We start from the raw sequence: 19,151 nt of genomic DNA, 5'->3' as shown, positions 1-19,151 counted from the left end.
AAGTCAGCCTGAATTTCCGTTCTCACATCACGGAAAATAGACTGAACATCATCAGTGCCCTGGAACAGAATTCACTGCAGGGACCAAAGCTTTTGGTCTTCCCAGTGTTTAGCTGAAGGAAACTTTGTGCATCCTGCAGCATCCCCCATCAGAGAGTGTGGAGGTGTTGGTACAAGTACAGGTGACACAGAACTGGATATCGACCATGTACATGTTTTAATGTGATGACAGCAAGAGAGAGTATTTGAAAAAATCTGCCAATGCACGAAAATACAACAGAGACTGGGGTAAGCACATTAGGAGTAGAAAACATAACCGATTACTAATTAATGCAAACCAAGAATAGAATAGAATACAACAGCTATTTGGGTAATGGACACCAGCACCTGATTTGAGCAGAGTAACTCCAAGGAACAGACATTGGAGGAAGGCAAACAGGACCAGATATTGAAGGAATATACCCTAGGAATAGACATTGGGGAAAACTATGAAAGATCAGACAATGGGAAAAATACCCCTCCACAGGACCAAAATTGTAGTTAATTCTCAACTTTGCTCCTGAGGGAATACGACAGAGATTGGGAATGCACGATTGATCTTCGGGAAGGTTGGGATTCCCGTGTATGAGAAACAATTTATTCAAGAAATTCTCTTATTTGTAAGGATTTGAAGATCAGATTCCCAACCCCATATGTTCCACCTTCAGTCAATTTGGAAAATATATATAGAACTGTGTTTAGAGACTGGAACCAAAATCATGTACTGGAAGAGACTCCTGCATCCAGAATGTAGAGCACATTGTGAGGGATCTGGTACTGAGTCAGGTACTGGGGGATGTAATTGCAGGAACTAGTGATACCTGCGACCAGGTTCTGTGGAGATTACCTGTCATATGTAATGGCAGGTCTGACCAATAGAATTTTGGCAGAGTCATTCCCAGTGCCGTCTCTGAGGGAATTCTATCACACATAGTTTTATAAAAAGAAACAACTTATCCATGGAATTTCCATGGAAACAATTCACTACATTATCATGATGTAACAATCCAAAATAATAAAAAGTAATCAGTCATGAAATATTATTAATAATGAATTAATTACATTGCAAAGTAATTAAAAATCAATCCTAATCCTGTAGATAAATCTAAAAACAATACAATGATGGATCCATCGTGATACAACATAACCATGGATGATTTTTACTTATTCATTCACAGGATGTGAGTAGAACAACATTTCTTTCCCATCCCAACTGCTCTTGAACTGGGTGGATTACTGAGCCATTTAACAGTGCAGTTAAAGTTCAGTTACATTACTATGGGTCTGGAGACAGATACAGGCCAGACCAGGTAGTCAGCAGATTCCCCTCCCTGAAACACGTCAGTCATGCAGTTAGACACCAATCTATTTCTCTAAGTCACGGTCACTGGTCACTGACACAGAACTTTCATTACACATCCCAGCTGCCGTGATGTGATCTGAACTCAAGTATCTACGTCACAAACCCAGCTTCTCAATTAAATTCTCAGTAACATGAACTGTGTCTGTGTGTGCCCATACTGATTCATATTAGAGAGATCAACAACTACAGTCCAGTGTTTATTTCCAGCCATAATACCCATCTCACGCACACACTCTGCTATTCTCCAACACATTCATCCAATCTACTTCTTTGTGAAACCCCTTTCCCCAGCTTGTACACACAACTTCCATCTGATTCCTCTGCCCTTGACATTTTAACACCATTCCTCCTTCAGTAGCTTTATTCCTTCTTTCCAGTTCGTCAATGCAGCTTCCCTCCCTCTCCTCTCTGCCCCCCACCCCACTCCCTCTCCTCTCTGCCCCCCACACCACTCCCCCTCCCTCCACCCCACCATGGCAACTTCCTTTGTGCCAATAAACAATATCTGTTGCTCAGCAACTAGACTAACTCTCACTCTTGCATTTCAGCCAACTAGAAATCCAGGATTTGTAACAACTGAGGACCTTACCTTGCCACTGGCCTCTGCTCCCCTCCATAAACGTCGGCTCTCGACACTGACCTGCTCCCTCCTTCTTTCCTCCATGAGTACATGCTGCCAGTCCTCGAGTATATTTTACACTCTTCACTGCTCACAGTAACAGCTTTGCCTTCTGCTTCCAGTTTGTCTGGCTGTCTGTCTGTCTGTCTCTCTCTCTCTCTCTCTCTCTCCCCCTCCCTCCGTCCCTCCCTCTCCTGATGGCTCCAACAGTCTGTTTGTACAAAGGCAGCTTGTCAGAGCCAGCTTCTGACCCCATGCTCTGAGAAAGAATTAAGGCAGCAAATTGGAGATTTGAAGAAGTCTGAAAGGAGCTTAGAGAAGGTGGGAGAGAGACAGACAGACAGATTGAGAGAAAGAGAGAAGCAAGGAAGGGCAAGGAAGAAGAGATAAGAACACAAGAAATAGGAGCAGGAGTAGGCCATCTAGCCCATTGAGCCTGCTCCACCATTCAATAAGATGATGGCTGATATGGCCACGGACTCATCTCCACCTTACCTGCCTTTTCCCCATAACCCTTAATTTCCCTAATATGCAAAAATCTATCCAACCTTGGCTTAAATATACTTACTGAGGTAGCCTCCACTGCTTCATTGGGCAGAGAATTCCACAGATTCACCACTCTCTTGCAAAAGCAGATCCTCCTCATCTCCATTGTAAATCTACTCCTTCGAGTCTTGAGGCTATGTCCCCTAGTTCTAGTCTCACCTACCAGTGGAAACAACTTTCCTGCCTCTATCTATCCCTTTCATAATTTTAAATGTTTCTATAACATCTCCTCTCATTCTTATCAATTCCAGTGAGTATGGTCCCAGGTGACTCAATCTCTCTTCATTTCTGGAATTAACCTGGTGAACCTCCTCTGTACCTCCTCCAAAGCCAGTATATCCTTCCTCAAGTAAAGAGACTAGAACTGCACGCAGTGCAGGTGTCCCCGCTTTATAAAGTTCGCTTTACGTCACTTCGCTTTTACGAAAGACCTACATTAGTAACCTGTTTTCGCATTACAAAGAGGAGTTTTGCCTTTACGAAAATTTTTCCCATATAAATTAATGGTTCTTCGCTTGACGTCATTTCAGCTTAAGAAAGGTTTCATAGGAACACTCTACCTTTGTAAAGGGGGGTGGGAACACCTGTACTCCAGGTGTGGCCTCACCAGTACCCTGTAGAGTTGTAGCATAACCACCCTGTTCTTAAATTCAATCCCTCTAGCAATGAAGGCCAACATTCCATTTGCCTTCTTGATAGCCTGCTGCACCTGCAAACCAACCTTTTGTGATTCACACACAAGCACACCCAAGAAACTCAATATTGCAGTGAGAAACTTGGAATGTAGCCTCTGGACAATCAATGTAGCCGGCACCCTTGCCTCTGACCGATCGAAGTCCAAGCTGCTGTTGAACCTCTGCCGGGTCCGTTTATGCTTGGGTCCTACTGTCACAGTGTGCACTGACAGACAACTGAACCAGGAGCAGAAGAACCATATAACAATTACAGCACAGAAACAGGCCATCTCGGCCCTTCTAGTCCATGCCAAACGCTTACTCTCCCCTAGTTCTATCGACCTGCACTCAGCCCATAATCCTCCATTCCTTTCCTGTCCACGTATCTATCCAATTTTTTTAAATAACAATACCGAACCTGCCTCTACCACTTCTACTGGAAGTTCATTCCACACAGCTACCACTCTCTGAGTAAAGAAATTCTCCCTCGTGTTACCCTTAAACTTTTGCCCCCTAACTCTCAACTCATGTCCTCTTGTTTGAATCTCCCCTACTCTCAATGGAAAAAGCCTATCCACGTCAACTCTATCTATCCCCCTCATAATTTTAAATACCTCTATCAAGTCCCCCCTCAACCTTCTACGCTCCAAAGAATAAAGACCTAACTTGTTCAACCTTTCTCTGTAACTTAGGTGCTGAAACTCAGGTGACATTCTAGTAAATCTCCTCTGTACTCTCTCTATTTTGTTGACATCTTTCCTATCATTCGGTGACCAGAACTGTACACAATACTCCAAATTTGGCCTCACCAATGCCTTGGACAATTTTAACATTACATCCCAACTCCTATACTCAATGCTCTGATTTATAAAGGCCAGCATACCAAAAGCTTTTTCACCACCCTATCCACATGAGATTCCACCTTCAGGGAACTATGTACCATTATTCTGAGATCACTCTGTTCTACTGCATTCCTCAATGCCCTACCATTTACCATGTATGTCCTATTTTGATTAGTCCTACCAAATTGCAGCATTTTGCTATTAATATGACTGTCGAAACCCTTTGCTATTAATATGACTGTAGAAACCCTTTGGATTTATTTTCACCCTACTTGCCAAAGCAAACTCATATCTTCTTTTAGCTTTTCTAATTTCTTTCTTAAGATTCTTTTTACATTCTTTATATTCCTCGAGCGCCTCATTTACTCCATGCTGCCTATATTTATTGTAGAGCTCTCTCTTTTTCCGAACCAAGTTTCCAATATACCTTGAAAACCATGGCTCTCTCAAACTTTTAACCCTTCCTTTCAACCTAACAGGAACATAAAGATTCTGTAGCCTCAAAATTTCACCTTTAAATAACCTCCATTTCTCTATTACATCCTTCCCATAAAACAAATTGTCCCAATCCACTCCTTCTAAATCCTTATGCATCTCCTCAAAGTTAGCCTTCCTCCAATCAAAAACCTCAACCCTGGGTCCAGTCATAATTATTTTGAAACTAAAGGATTTGTGATCACTGGACCTGAAGTGCTCCCCAACACATACCTCCGTCACCTGGCCTATCTCATTCCCTAACAGGAGATCCAACACTGCCCCTTCTCTAGTTGGTACCTCTATGTATTGCTACAAAAAACTATCCTGCACACATTTTACAAACTCCAAACCATCCAGTCCTTTTACAGAATGGGCTTCCCAGTCTATGCGTGGAAAATTAAAATCTCCCACAATCACAACCTTGTGCTTACTACAAATATCTGCTACCTCCTTACAAATTTGCTCCTCCAATTCTCGCTCCCCATTAGGTGGTCTATAATACACCCCTATAAGTGTTACTACACCTTTCCCATACCTCAATTCCACCCAAATAGTCTCCCTAGACAAGCCCTCTAATCTATCCTGCCAGAGCACCACTGTAATATTTTCTCTGTCAAACAATGTAACACCCCCCCCCTTCTTGCCCCTCTGATTCTATCACACCTGAAGCAATGAAATCCAGGAATAATTAGTTGCCAATCACACCCCCCTGCAACCATGTTTCACTAATAGCTACATCATATTTCCAGGTATCAATCCATGCTCTAAGCTCATACACCTTTCTTACAATGCTCCGAGCATTAAAATAAATGCATTTAAGAAATTCTCCACCTCTTACTCTCTGTTTATCCCTAACGATGCAAACAACTTTACTATCTTCTTTTTCTTCCTTCTCCCCGACATCTTCGGACTGAGCACTCCCCTTCTCTATCACCTGCCTATCCTCCCTCACACAGTGTCTACAAGCTTTCTCTATTAGTGAAATAACCTCCTCTCTCCTAGACTCTTCAATTTGATTCCCACCCCTCAACTATTCTAGTTTAAAGATTCCCCAGTAGCCTTAGCAAATCTCCCCGCCAGGATATTGGTCCCCCTAGGTTTCAAGTGCAACCCGTCCTTTTTGTACAGGTCACACCTACCCCAAAAGAGGTCCCAATGATCCTGAAACTTGAAACCCTGCCCCTTGCTCCAATCCCTCAGCCACACATTTATCTTCCACCTCATTCCATTCTTACTCTCACTGTCGCGTGGCACAGGCAGTAATCCCGAGATTACTACCTTTGCGGTCCTTCTTCCCAACTCCCTTTCTAACTCCCTATATTCTCCTTTCAGGACCTCTTCCCTTTTCCTACCTATGTCATTGGTACCTACATGTACCACGACCTCTGGCTCCTCACCCTCCCACTTCAGGATATCTTGGACACGATTAGAAACATCCTGGACCCTGGCACCAGGGAGGCAAACTACCATCCGGGTCTCCTGACTGTGTCCACAGAATCATCTATCTGACCCCCTAACTATCAAGTCCCCTATTACTACTGCCTTCCTCTTCCTTTCCCTACCCTTCTGAGCTACAGGACCAGACTCTGTGCCAGAGGCACGGCCACTCTTGCTTCCCCCAGGTAGGTTGTTCTCCTCCCCCCCCAACAGTACTCAAACAGGAGCCACTGGGATACTCTCTAGTACCTGACTCTTCCCCTTCCCTCTCTTAACCGTAACCCACTTGTCTGCCTCCCGTGGCCCTGGTGTGGCCACCTGCCTGTAACTCCTCTCTATCAACTCCTCACTCTCCCTGACCAGACGAAGGTCATCGAGCTGCAGCTCCAGTTCCCTAACACGGTCCCTCAGGAGCTGCAGATCAGCGCATCTGGTGCAGATATGGGCGTCCGGGAGGCTAGGAGACTCCAGGACCTCCCACATCCGACACCGAGAACAACAAGCTGCCCTCACACTCATAATTCCCCCTTTCCTCAAACAACAGGAAAAATTGAAAACTAAACCTACCTTGCCTCGCCCGTTTCCGCCTAAGCCCGTTGAGCCAAAGCCCTTAAGCCTGCACTCTGCTTCGAGTGAACCTCATGCAGAGACAGAAACAAGAGTTTATTCATAGGAATTCTAACAGTACATCAGTGTCTTGGCTGAGTGACACCACGAGACGAATCATTATCAAAACACAAGGACCCCACAATAAGTGCTAATTAGGAGTCTGCTGCTGTGAACAGCAACACCAGCCAGAATTTTTGTTCTCAAGTCAGTGAAAAGGATCAACATCATCAGTGCCCTGGAACATAACTCACTGCAGGGACCAAAGCTTTTGGTCTTCCCAGTGCTCAGCTGAAGGAAACTTTCTGCATCCTGCAGCATTCCCCATCAGAGAGTGTGGAGGTGTTGGTACAAGTACAGGTGACACAGAACTTGATATCGACCGTTACAGTTTTAATGAGAACATTTTGAGAAAATATGCCAGTGCAGGAAAATACAACAGGTACTGAGGTAAAACACACCAGGATTAGAAAAAATAAACAGGTACTAGATTAATGCAAACCAAGAAGAGAATAGAATACAACAGCCAGCACCTAATTTGAGCAGAGTAAGTCCAAGGAGCAGACATTGGAGGTTGGGACAGGACAGGACAGGTATATTGAAGGAATATACCTGTTACGTACCCCGTAACTGGGTCACTTACCAGCAAAGATAGAGAGATCCGTTGAAGTCTGATGGTACTATTTTTAACAGTATTTATTGATAGAAATACACAAAAATAATATCAATGCAAACACACAAGTAATATACGTCATCAATACTAAATCTAAAAGCGCAGGTATAATAATAATCAATAAGAAATAGCTCTATCGTTGTCTAGGGGATAATGTATTGTCCGATGGAAATATAAAAGTCACTTTAGTTCAGTCAAGCTGTAGGCTGCAGCCTTTGGTTGGAGAGAAAGACGGGTTAAAACTTGCCCATTCCTTTTATGATGTCAATCCTTCAAGAGTCGTTGGGAGTTGATTTCCCCGTTGTTAGCTAAAAACCGTTCTTCCATGGTAAAGGCCACTGATTCCGGGGCAAATGGAAACAGACGCACGTGGCCTTCCACTGGTTTTTGCTATTACGGGATCGCTAGCATTTCTTCTGGTGCGTCTGAGGGGCTGTTCCCCCAGACCCTCTTTTTATCCTGACTGACAGGGTCGCAGATGTCGATCAGGTTGGGATGATGCAATCCCTCCACCAACCTCCCCCTCGGTTCATTGCCTGGGGGGGGCTTCGATGCATCGTGCAGGATGCAATACACAAGTCCGTCTCCAAGAGACAATAGCCGGTATCAATGGGTCCGCCTTTCGGAGGCCAGGACACATTCCAACCCTTTTGTGGATTCTGCATGGCTTTCTCTCATTTCCTGTGTCCCCTGAACTGACTTAATAGTGATCTTGTGATTCTCACAAAGGAGGGGGCTACCCCGCACCCTTCGGCCCCTCAGAGCTGTGGCACATTCGTAACATACCCTAGGAACAGACATTGGGGAACACGATGGAAGCCCAGACGATGGAAAAAATACCCCTCCACGGGACCAGAAATTGCAGTTAATTCTCAACATCATTCATGAGGGACTTCGACAGAGCTTGGGAATGCACGATTGATCTTAGGGAAACAATTTAAAACAATTCACCCCACCCGCCCGCCACCGCACTCGGAATAGGGTCCTCACTTACCACCCCACCAGCCTCCAGGTCCAACGTATAATTCTCCGTAACTTCCGATGGGATCCCACTACCAAGCACATCTTTCCCTCCCCCCTCTTTTTGCTTTCCGCAGGGATCGCTCCCTACGTGAATCCCTTGTCCACTCGTCCCCCCCCCCCCCCCCCATCCTTTCCCACCGATCTCCCTCCTGGCACTTATCCTTGTAAGCGGAACAAGTGCTACACCTCCCTTACACTTCCTCCCTCACCACCATTCAGGGCCCCAGACAGTCCTTCCAGGTGAGGCGACACTTCACCTGTGAGTCAGCTGGTGTGGTATACTGCGTCCGGTGCTCCCGGTGTGGCCTTTTATATATTGGTGAGACCCGACGCAGACTGGGAGACCATTTCGCTGAACACCTACGCTCAGTCCGCCAGAGAAAGCAGGATCTCCCAGTGGCCATACATTTTAATTCCACGTCCCATTCCCATTCTGATATGTCTATCCATGGCCTCCTCTACTGTCAAAATGAATCCAAACTCAGGTTGGAGGAACAACACCTTATATACCGGCTGGGTAGCCTCCAACCTGATGGCATGAACACTGACTTCTCTAACTTCCGTTAATGCCCCTCCTCCCCTTCTTACCCCATCCCTGACATATTTAGTTGTTTGCCTGTTCTCCATCTCCCTCTGGTGCTTCCCTCCACTTTCTTTCTCCCGAGTCCTCCCATCCCATGATCCTTTCCCTTCTCCAGCTTGGTATCACTTTCACCAATCACCTTTCCAGCTCTTGGCTTCATCCCACCCCCTCCGGTCTTCTCCTATCAGTTCGCATTTCCCCCTCCCCCCACTACTTTCAAATCTCTTACTATCTTTCCTTTCAGTTAGTCCTGACGAAGGGTCTCAGCCTAAAACGTCGACTGTGCTTCTCCTTATAGATGCTGCCTGGCCTGCTGTGTTCCACCAGCATTTTGTGTGTGTTGTTGTTTCAATTTAAAATTAGTTATTTGGAAGAATCAGTGAATCAGATTCCCAACCCCATATCTCAGAAATGCACCATAGATAGATAGATTCTTGATTCAATAGGGCATGAAGGGATATGGGGAGAAGGCAGGAGACTGGGGTTGAGATGGAAAGTAAATCAGCCATGAAGAAATGGCGGAGCAGACTCAATGGGCTAAATAGCCTAATTATGCTCCTGTGTATTATGGTCTTATCTTCCAATCCTACATGACCTCTTTCTATGGATTTGATCTCATTTTTTACCAACAGAGCCACTCCAACCCTCTGCCTACATGCCTGTCCTTTCAATACCATTGTCTATCCTTGGATGCTAAGCTCCTAACTATGGTCCTCTTCCAGCCATGACTCAGCAATGCCCACATCGCATCCGCCAATCTCTAACTGTTCTACAAGATCATCAGCCTTATTCTGTAAACTGCGTGCATTCAAATATAACACCTTCACTCCTGTATGCATCACCCTTTTCCATTTTGCCCCATTTCACTTTAGCTCATCCCACTTCTCATTGTTGCCGTTGGGAAGGAGGTACAGAAGTCTGAAGGCACACATTCAGTGATTCAGGATCAGCTTCTTCTCTTCTGACATGCGATTCTTAAACTGATATTGAACCCATGAACAATACATCACTTTTTTAATATCACTTTTGTTTTGCACTTTTTTGTATATATACATTTACTTTCATTGATCTACATAGAAACATAGAAAAACATAGAAAACCTATAGCACAATACAGGCCCTTCGGCCCACAAATCTGTGCCGAACATGTCCCTACCATAGAAATTACTAGGCTTACCTATAGCCCTTTATTTTTTGAAGCTCCATGTACCTATCTAAAAGTCTCTTAAAAGACCCTATTGTATCCGCCTCCACCACCTTTGCCGGCAGCCCATTTCACACACTCACCACTCTCTGAGTAAAAAACTTACCCCTGACATCTCCCTGTACCTACTCCCCAGCATCTTAAACCTGTGACCTCTTGTGGCAACCATTTCAGCCCAGGGAAAAAGCCTCTGACTATCCACACAATCAACACCTCTCAACATCTTATACACCTCTATCAGGTCACCTCTCATCCTCCGTCGCTCCAAGGAGAAAAGGCCGAGTTCACTCAATCTATCCTCATAAGACATGCTCCCCAATCCAGGCAACATCCTTGTAAATCTCCTCTGCACCCTTTCTATGGCTTCCACATCCTTCCTGTAGTGAGGCGACCAAAACTGAGCACAGTACTCCAAGTGGGGTCTGACCAGGGTCCGATACAGCTGCAACATCGCCTCTTGGCTCCTAAAGTTAATTCCACGATTGATGAAGGCCAATACACCGTACACTTTCTTAACCACTGAGTCAACCTGTGCAGCTGCTTTGAGCGTCCTATGGACTCGGACCCCAAGATCCCTCTGATCCTCCACACTGCCAAGAGTCTTACCATTAATACTATATTCTGCTATCATATTTGACCTACCAAAATGAACCACTTCACACTTATCTGGGTTGAACCCCATCTGCCACTTCTCAGCCCCATTTTGCATCCTAACAATGTCCCGTTGTAACCTCTGCCTGATCTCTTCTGATTCTGATCTCTTCAGAATTGGCCTTCCTCCTGTTTTCAATCTCCACTCGAGGACCAATCCTATCCTTTTCCATAATTATCCTCAAAATGATCAGTAGAGCAAAAGAGTTATTTTTCTATATTATCATGTATTGCATTGAACTGCTGCTGCTAAATTAACAAATTTCACGACACATTCTGGAGATAATAAACCTGATTCTGATTCTGATTCTGAATGCAATTTTGCTCTGTTACCTGCCTGTCGTTCCTCAGTCTCATCACACATGGGATCTAGTTGGACACCGACTACCCCATCTTCGGCCCTATCACTCTAGTTCCCATCTCACTGCCAAATCATTTTAAGTGCTCCCCTACAGCTCAAGGAACCCTAGCAAAAGAGCAGAGTTTAACCTGATCAGATTCCCCATGATAGTTTTTACCCTCTGCACGGTTTGTTGTTACTCTGAGGAGGGGCAGGGCCTGAAGGGTGTACGGGAGGAAGGTAATATGCTGTCATGGAGTGGGGACAGATGTGGAAGGAATACAGACACGGTGCTACTCCAAATGGGCTGCATGGGATAGAGTTTGTCAGATGTGGTTTTGAAAGATTCTTTACTCAATATGCAGAGGTCAGGATAGTGGATCTCCTCAGGGAATGAGACAGGGCAGGTGACAGACGTGCGTGCAGGTGAACCTTTTTGCTCCACTGATGGTTTTCAGGATAATTATGGAGGATAGGATTGGTCCTCGAGTTGAGATTGAAAACAGGAGGAAGGCCAATTTTGATGGCATCAGAAGAGATCAGGCAGACATGGACTGGGATAGGTTGTTCTCCCGCAAAGGGATATTGGTTAGTGGGAGGTCTTCAAAAGTAGAAGATTGAATGTCCAGGATCTGTATGTTCCTGTTAGGATCAAAGGCACAGTTAAAAAATTTAGGGAAGCTTAGTTTTTCAGGGTATTGGGGCACTTGTGAAGGAGGAGGAGGTGAAGGTTACGCATGGGGAGCTAGGATCAAATAAGGAACTTGAGTATGAGAAATGCAAAAGAACAGGTAAGGGAGAGATCAGGAGGACTAAAAGAAGACGTGACGTTGCTCTGACAGGCAAGGTGAGAGAAAATCCCAGGGGATTTTATATCCCACTGATATATTAAGAGCAAAAGGATAGCAATGGACAGAATTGGTACTCTTGAAGATCAGCATGGTCATCTGTGTGTGGAACAGGAAAAGATGGATGAGATCTTAAATGAACTCTCTGCATCTGTATTTTCTCAGGAGACAGAGAGAATCTATAGAACTGAGGAAAAACAATAGTGGGGTCATGGACTGTATCCAGATTACAGATGAGGAACGTTTATTTGAAGTTAGGGTGGAAAAATCCCCAGAGCCTGACAAGGTGTCGCTTTGGTCCTCGCACGAGGCGAGTCCAGAAACCACAGCAGGCGTGACAGAGGTATTAAAACATTCTTAACCAAGGGCGACGTGCCAGAGGACTGGAGGATACCAACTGCTGTTCCGTTGTTCCAGACAGGCTCTGAGAACAAGCCGGGAAACTGCAGCCCAGTGAGTCTGATATCAGTTGTGGGTAAATTATTGGAAGGTATTCTACTGAACAGGATGTTTAAGCATTCGGATAGACAGGGCCACATTAGGGACAGTCAACATGCATTGTGCGGGGTACATTGTGTTGAACTGATCTTCAGGGTTTTTTGTGGACGTTACCAGAATCAGAATCAGAATCAGGTTTATTATCACCGGTGTGGGTCGTTAAATTTGTTAACTTAACAGCAGCAGTACAGTGCAATACATGATGATATAGAAAAAAATAAATCAACTAAAGCATATATATGTGTATCACTCTGGGAAAGGTTTCGTAATGGTCTTTCTGTAGAAGCAGTGTTTGTGTTATGGTTAGAGATAACGGGTGCTTTGGAATGAGAGTCGTCCAATGAAGGGAGTGTGTTTTTCGTGTTGTGTGCCTGACATTGGTGTGAGCTGGGTCTTTTGCTCGGTGGGAGATGAAGGGAGAAGATGCTGGAGAGGAGAGTTCGTAGGACTTGACCCAGAGCGGGGCTGATTCGACGAAGCCCGGGAAGATCAAAGGAGGCTCGGCATAGGGAAAACCATCAGCTCCAACTTGTGCACATTAGATTGTTTCATTAAAATGAGCCGTTTTGTTTTTTTTGCATTTTCTTTACTAACCCTTTAGTCAAACTAAGAATTATAAACCTAAATCGTTTAATTATATGCCTGTTATTTTGTGGTAATGGGGTAATGAATCACGCAGCATCCACACAAACAGGGGGTTTTGGGGGCTTGCACTTCAATCTCACACGTTTAGCGGGGCCGGAGATTCTCTTCCCTAGACTTACGCAGCCGACAGAACCGGAGTGTTTCATATGTATATCAAATAGATTTAAAAAGTGCAAAACAGAAATAGTATAAAAAAGTCGTGAGGTAATGTTCATGGGTTCAACATCCATTCAGAAATCAGATGACAGAGGGAAAGAAACTGTTCCTGAATCACTGTGTGTGTGCCTTCAGGCTTCTGTACCTCGTTCCTGACGGGAACAATGAGAAGAGAGCATGTCCGGAGTGATGTGGGTCCTTAATCATGGCACCTTTCTGAGGCAGCACTCCTTGAAGATGTCTTGGATACTACAGAGGCCAGTAACTGAGATGGCGTTGACTAATTTTACAACTTACTGTAACTTCTGTGCAGTAGTGCTCCTGCCCCCACACATATCAGACAGTGATGCAGCCTGTCAGGATGCTCCCCATGGTACGTCAGTAGAACCAAGCAGGCTAATGAAGGGAAAACCTTGTTTACATGGACTCTAGCAAGGCCTTTGACAAAGGACCACAAGGGGGTCTCGTCCTGAAGAATAAGTCACTTGGCGTTCAAGTTGCAGTAGTAAATGGGATTCAGCATTGTTTAGCGGGAGAAGATAGAGAGTGGGCGTACACAACTGTCTCTCTGACTGGAGGGCTGTGACTAGGGGTGTACTGCAGAGGTCATTGATCATCATCTGTATAAATGATTTAGATGATCTGGTAAACTACATCAGCAAATTTGCAGATGACAACAAGTATGGGGAAGTAGTAAGGGAGGCTAACAAAGATCACAGCATCATAAACAAGAGAAAAACGGCAGATGCTGGAAATCCAAAGCAACACAGACAAAATGCTGGAGGAACCCAGCAGATCTGAGACCCTTCATCTAGACTGGAAAGAAAGATGAGAGGTTGCTCAAAACAATTAATTAGGGACCTGATAGATCTCAGAATTCTGAAAGGATAACAGAACACTGATAAGAATTATTTGGGACTTCTGGTAAGTATCAGTACAATCAAAATAAACCAATGCAGCAAGATTGCAGCATGGTCTGAACCAGTGGGAAAATGGACTGAATAACGGCAGAGGGAAATAATGCCAATGGGTGTGCAGTGTTGCACTTTCCAGGGCAGGAACAACACCGTGAATAGTAAGCTTGAGAGGGTGAACAGCTTCAAGTTCCTCAGTATACACATCACCAAGGATCTCACTTGGTCTGTATATACCAGCTGTGTGGTGAAAAAAGCACAACAGCACCTCTTTTACCTCAGATTGTTGAAGACGTTCAGCATGAGTCCCTAAATCCTAAGGACTTTCCACAGGGTACAACTGAGAGCATCCTGACTGGCTGTATCACTGCCTGGTATGGGAACCAATTACAGGGCACTGTAGAGAGTGGTGCGGACAGCCCAGCGCATCTGTAGATGTGAACTTCCCACTATTCAGGACAGTTACAGCGACAGGAGTGGATCATTGGGACCCTAGCCACCCCAATCACAAACTGTTCCAGCTGCTACCATCCAGGAAACGGTACCACAGCATTAAAGGCTGAGGGACACCTTCTTCCACGAGGCCATCAGACTGATTAATTCACACTGACACAATTGTATTTCGAAGCTATGTTGGCTGTTCTGTTGTATATCTCACTGAACATTCTATTTATTACAAATTACTACAATTTGCACATTCAGACGGAGATGTAATGTAAAGATTTTTACTCCTCACGTTACGTGAAGGATGTAAGAAATAAAGTCAATTCAATTCAATGGGGAACTGAGATAGATAGGTAGATAGATAGATAGATAGATAGATAGATACTTTATTCATCCCCATGGGGAAATTCAACTTTTTTCCAATGTCCCATACACTTGTTGTAGCAAAAACTAATTACATACAATACTTAACTCAGTAAAAAATATGATATGCATCTAAATCACTATCTCAAAAAGCATTAATAATAGCTTTTAAAAAGTTCTTAAGTCCTGGCGGTAGAATTGTAAAGCCTAATGGCATTGGGGAGTATTGACCTCTTCATCCTGTCTGAGGAGCATTGCATCGATAGTAACCTGTCGCTGAAACTGCTTCTCTGTCTCTGGATGGTGCTATGTAGAGGATGTTCAGAGTTATCCATAATTGACCGTAGCCTACTCAGCGCCCTTCACTCAGCTACCGATGTTAAACTCTCCAGTACTTTGCCCACGACAGAGCCCGCCTTCCTTACCACCTTATTAAGACGTGAGGCGTCCCTCTTCTTAATGCTTCCTCCCCAACACGCCACCACAAAGAAGAGGGCGCTCTCCACAACTGACCTATAGAACATCTTCAGCATCTCACTACATACATTGAATGACGCCAACCTTCTAAGGAAGCACAGTCGACTCTGTGCCTTCCTGCACAAGGCATCTGTGTTGGCAGTCCAGTCTAGCTTCTCGTCTAACTGTACTCCCAGATACTTGTAGGTCTTAACCTGCTCCACACATTCTCCATTAATGATCACTGGCTCCATATGAGGCCTAGATCTCCTAAAGTCCACCACCATCTCCTTGGTCTTGGTGATATTGAGACGCAGGTAGTTTGAGTTGCACCATATCACAAAGTCCTGTATCAGTTTCCTATACTCCTCCTCCTGTCCATTCCTGACACACCCCACTATGGCCATGTCATCAGCGAACTTCTGCACATGGCAGGACTCCGAGTTATATTGGAAGTCTGATGTGTACAGGGTGAACAGGACCGGAGAGAGTACGGTTCCCTGCGGTGCTCCTGTGCTGCTGACCACCGTGTCAGACCTACAGTCTCCCAACCGCACATACTGAGGTCTATCTGTCAAGTAGTCCACTATCCAATCCACCATGTGAGAGTCTACTCCCATCTCCGTTAGTTTGTGCCTTAAGATCTTGGGCTGGATGGTGTTAAAGGCACTAGAGAAGTCAAGGAATGTAATCCTCACAGCACAACTGACCCCATCTAGGTGAGAGAGTGATTTGTGCAGCAAATACGTGATAGCATCCTCCACTCCCACCTTCTCCTTATACGCAAACTGAAGAGGATCCTGGGCGTGCCTGGTTTGTGGCCTCAGATTCTGTATTATCAGCCGCTCCATGGTCTTCATCATGTGCGACGTCAAGGCAACAGGTCTGAAGTCATTCAACTCCTTTGGTTGTGGTTTCTTTGGTACCGGGACAATACAGGATGTTTTCCACTGTCTGGGTACTCTTCTCTGCTCCAGGCTCATGTTGAAGATGCGCTGTAGTGGTTCTCCCAGCTCAGTCGCACAGGCCCTCAGTAATCATGGGGAAACTCCATCCGGTCCAGCTGCCTTGCTGGTACAGATCTTCCTCAGTTGACCTTCCACCTGTGCAGCCGTAATCCTGGGCGTGGGCAAGGTCTCCTGTGAGTGGCTATTTTCCTGTGAGGGAAGTAAGCCTGGTGTGGATTTCTGCGGTGAGGATGAGATTGAGCTGTCGAACCTGTTGAAGAAGTTGTTCAGCTGGTTCGCTTTCTCCACATCTCCACTTATGTTCGCCCCCCGCTTTGCACCGCATCCGGTGATGATCTTCATCCCATCCCACACCTCCTTCATGCTTTTTTTCTGCAGCTTTTGTTCTAGCTTCCTCCTATACTGCTCCTTTGCCCCCCTTATCTGTACTCTGAGTTCCTTCTGAACTCTTTTAAGCTCCAACCGATCACCATCTTTAAAGGCCCTCTTCTTCTGGTTTAGGAGGCCTTTGATGTGACTAGTGATCCAGGGCTTATTATTGGGATAGCAGCGAACAGTTCTAACAGGGACAACTGCATCCACACAAAAGTTAATATAGTCCGTTGTGCATTCAGTGACCTCCTCAACGCCCCCACAGAGCCCCCCTTGCAGTACATCCCAGTTAGTAGTACTGAAGCAGTCTCTCAGGGCCTGTTCAGCTTTAGGAGTCCATTTCCTAAAAGAGCGTGTGGTAGTGGGATGCCTCATCACAATTGATTTATATCTGGGCTGTAACAAAACCAGGTTGTGATCAGCTTTCCCCAATGAAGGCAGTGGGGATGCACTATATGCCTCCTCTACGTTTGCATACAGTAGGTCAATAGTCCTATTACCCCTGGTGTAGCAATCCACGTACTGGGAGAAAGCAGGTAGTGTCTTGTCCAAAGTCACATGGTTGAAGTCCCCTGTAATTATCACCAGTGCCTCAGGGTGCTGTGTCTGAAGCCTAGCAACAGCGGAGCTGATGACGTCACACGCTACCGTTGCGTCGGCACGCGGCGGGACATACACATTCACCACAATGACGCTTGCGAATTCTCGAGGCAGGTAATATAGCCTCATACTCACGGCGATCAGCTCAATATCTCTTTCACAAACGGAGATCTTTGTACTCACATGCCCGGGGTTACACCATCTTACGTTAATGTAGACAGTGAGTCCCCCTCCTTTCTTCTTCCCACACTTTTTGGCATCTCTGTCAAATCTTACCGTAGTAAAACCAGGTAATTCTACATTTACATCCGGGATGTTAGCTGGATGTGCAGTAGAACAAAGGGATCTAGGAATACAGATCCATAATTCCTTGAAAGTGGAATCACAGACAGATGGGGTCACAAAGACATTTTGGAACACTGGCATTCATCAGTAAGTACAGGAGCTGAAGTTGTATAAGACATTGGTGAGGCCGGATTTGGAATGCTACAAGTAGTTCTCAACACCTGCAAACAGTTTGAAAAGAGTACAGAGAAAGTCTGCAAGGAACTAGCCAAGACTTGAGGACATGAGTTATAGGGAAAGGTTGCGCTGGGTAGGATATTATCCCCTGGAGCACAGGAGATGTATGAGGGTTATAGAAAGGGTAAATACAAGCATGCATTTCTCTCCCTCCCCCTCCCAGTTTGGATGAGACTAGAACTAGAGGGCATAGGTTTCAGATGAAAAGTGAAATATTTAAGGGAAACAGGAGGGAACCTTCTTCACTCAGATGAAGGTGCAAGTGTGGAATGAGCTGCCAGCATAAGAGAAGTTTGGATGGGTCTTCAGGCCAGTGTTCTGTTTGTGGGTAGACGGGTCTAACCAGAAAAACAGGTTGGCATGGATTCTATGAATCTTCAAATTACCTGATAATCTATCCAAACTCAGAAAAACAAAGCTACAGGAGATTTACATCCCTCTTCGAAAGGAGCAAGCTGGCCTGGGGAATCAGACTAGCAAACCCTCAGAGCACGACCCTTCAGAGCAGCAGACTATCACCTCACTTGGACAATTCAGGCAGTTAATGTATCTGACAGACGGGGCTCACAGTCAATTAATTGCTGGGTTGTGATTCCTGAAAGGTGATGGAGAGCTACTCAGCCAGACATCTCACCGAAAAGTGAATGTTATCCTTGATCTTTGATGGTTTCATGTATGCCCAGAGTACTGTGTATGTCTTTATAAGTCCTATCCCCTCACCCAACACCACCTTCATTCAATGCCATTACCTTCACTGAATTCCTCTCTATCTCTGTTTAGATACAACACTGAATCACGTCATCTGCAGAAATTCTCTGATGACTCACCAGTAGTTGGGTGTATAAAGAGAGGGTGAATATGGGCCCTGGTGGAGGACTCTGTCAAATGGTGCAAGCTGAATCAACTGCAGCTCAACGTTGTTAAGACAGACGGTGATGGACTTCAGAAGGACTAAGCCCGCATTGCTGACCTGTTACTGTTGATTATGAGGACATGGATGTGGTGAGGACCTACAAGTACTTGGGGGTGCACCTGGATGACAGACTTGAATGGAGTACCAACACAGAGGTTCTACACAAGAAGGGTTGGAGTTGCCTCTGCTTCCTGAGGAAACTGAGGTCCTTTGGAGTACGAAGGTCTCTCCTTCACATGTTCTACCAGTCTGTGTCACCAGTACAGTCTTCTATGCAGTGCTGTGCTGGGGCTGTGGCATCAACATGGGTGATGCCAACAGGCTCAATAAATTGATTAGAAAGACTGACTCTGTTATAGGAGTCAAACTGGATATAC

General features: G+C 45.2%; 1 long non-coding RNA gene and 1 gene segment (V, D, J or C); one reads left to right on the top strand and one right to left on the bottom strand.

Moving 5' to 3' along the window:
* LOC140716608 (uncharacterized) overlaps window positions 1–6,647 on the bottom strand; it is a 271,347-nt gene extending 264,700 nt beyond the window's left edge. For both annotated transcript variants that reach the window (XR_012096326.1, XR_012096325.1), the window contains exon 1: window positions 6,564–6,647. This is a non-coding gene — a long non-coding RNA (uncharacterized lncRNA). The remainder of the gene's footprint in view (window positions 1–6,563) is intronic.
* Window positions 1–19,151, top strand: part of LOC140716605 (Ig heavy chain C region-like) — a 104,868-nt gene that overhangs the window by 40,817 nt on the left and 44,900 nt on the right.

The sequence above is a fragment of the Hemitrygon akajei genome, chromosome 25 (assembly GCF_048418815.1).
Source record: "Hemitrygon akajei chromosome 25, sHemAka1.3, whole genome shotgun sequence".
In the NCBI taxonomy this organism is placed as follows: domain Eukaryota; kingdom Metazoa; phylum Chordata; class Chondrichthyes; order Myliobatiformes; family Dasyatidae; genus Hemitrygon; species Hemitrygon akajei.
This window is presented reverse-complemented; position numbering and strand designations above follow the sequence as displayed.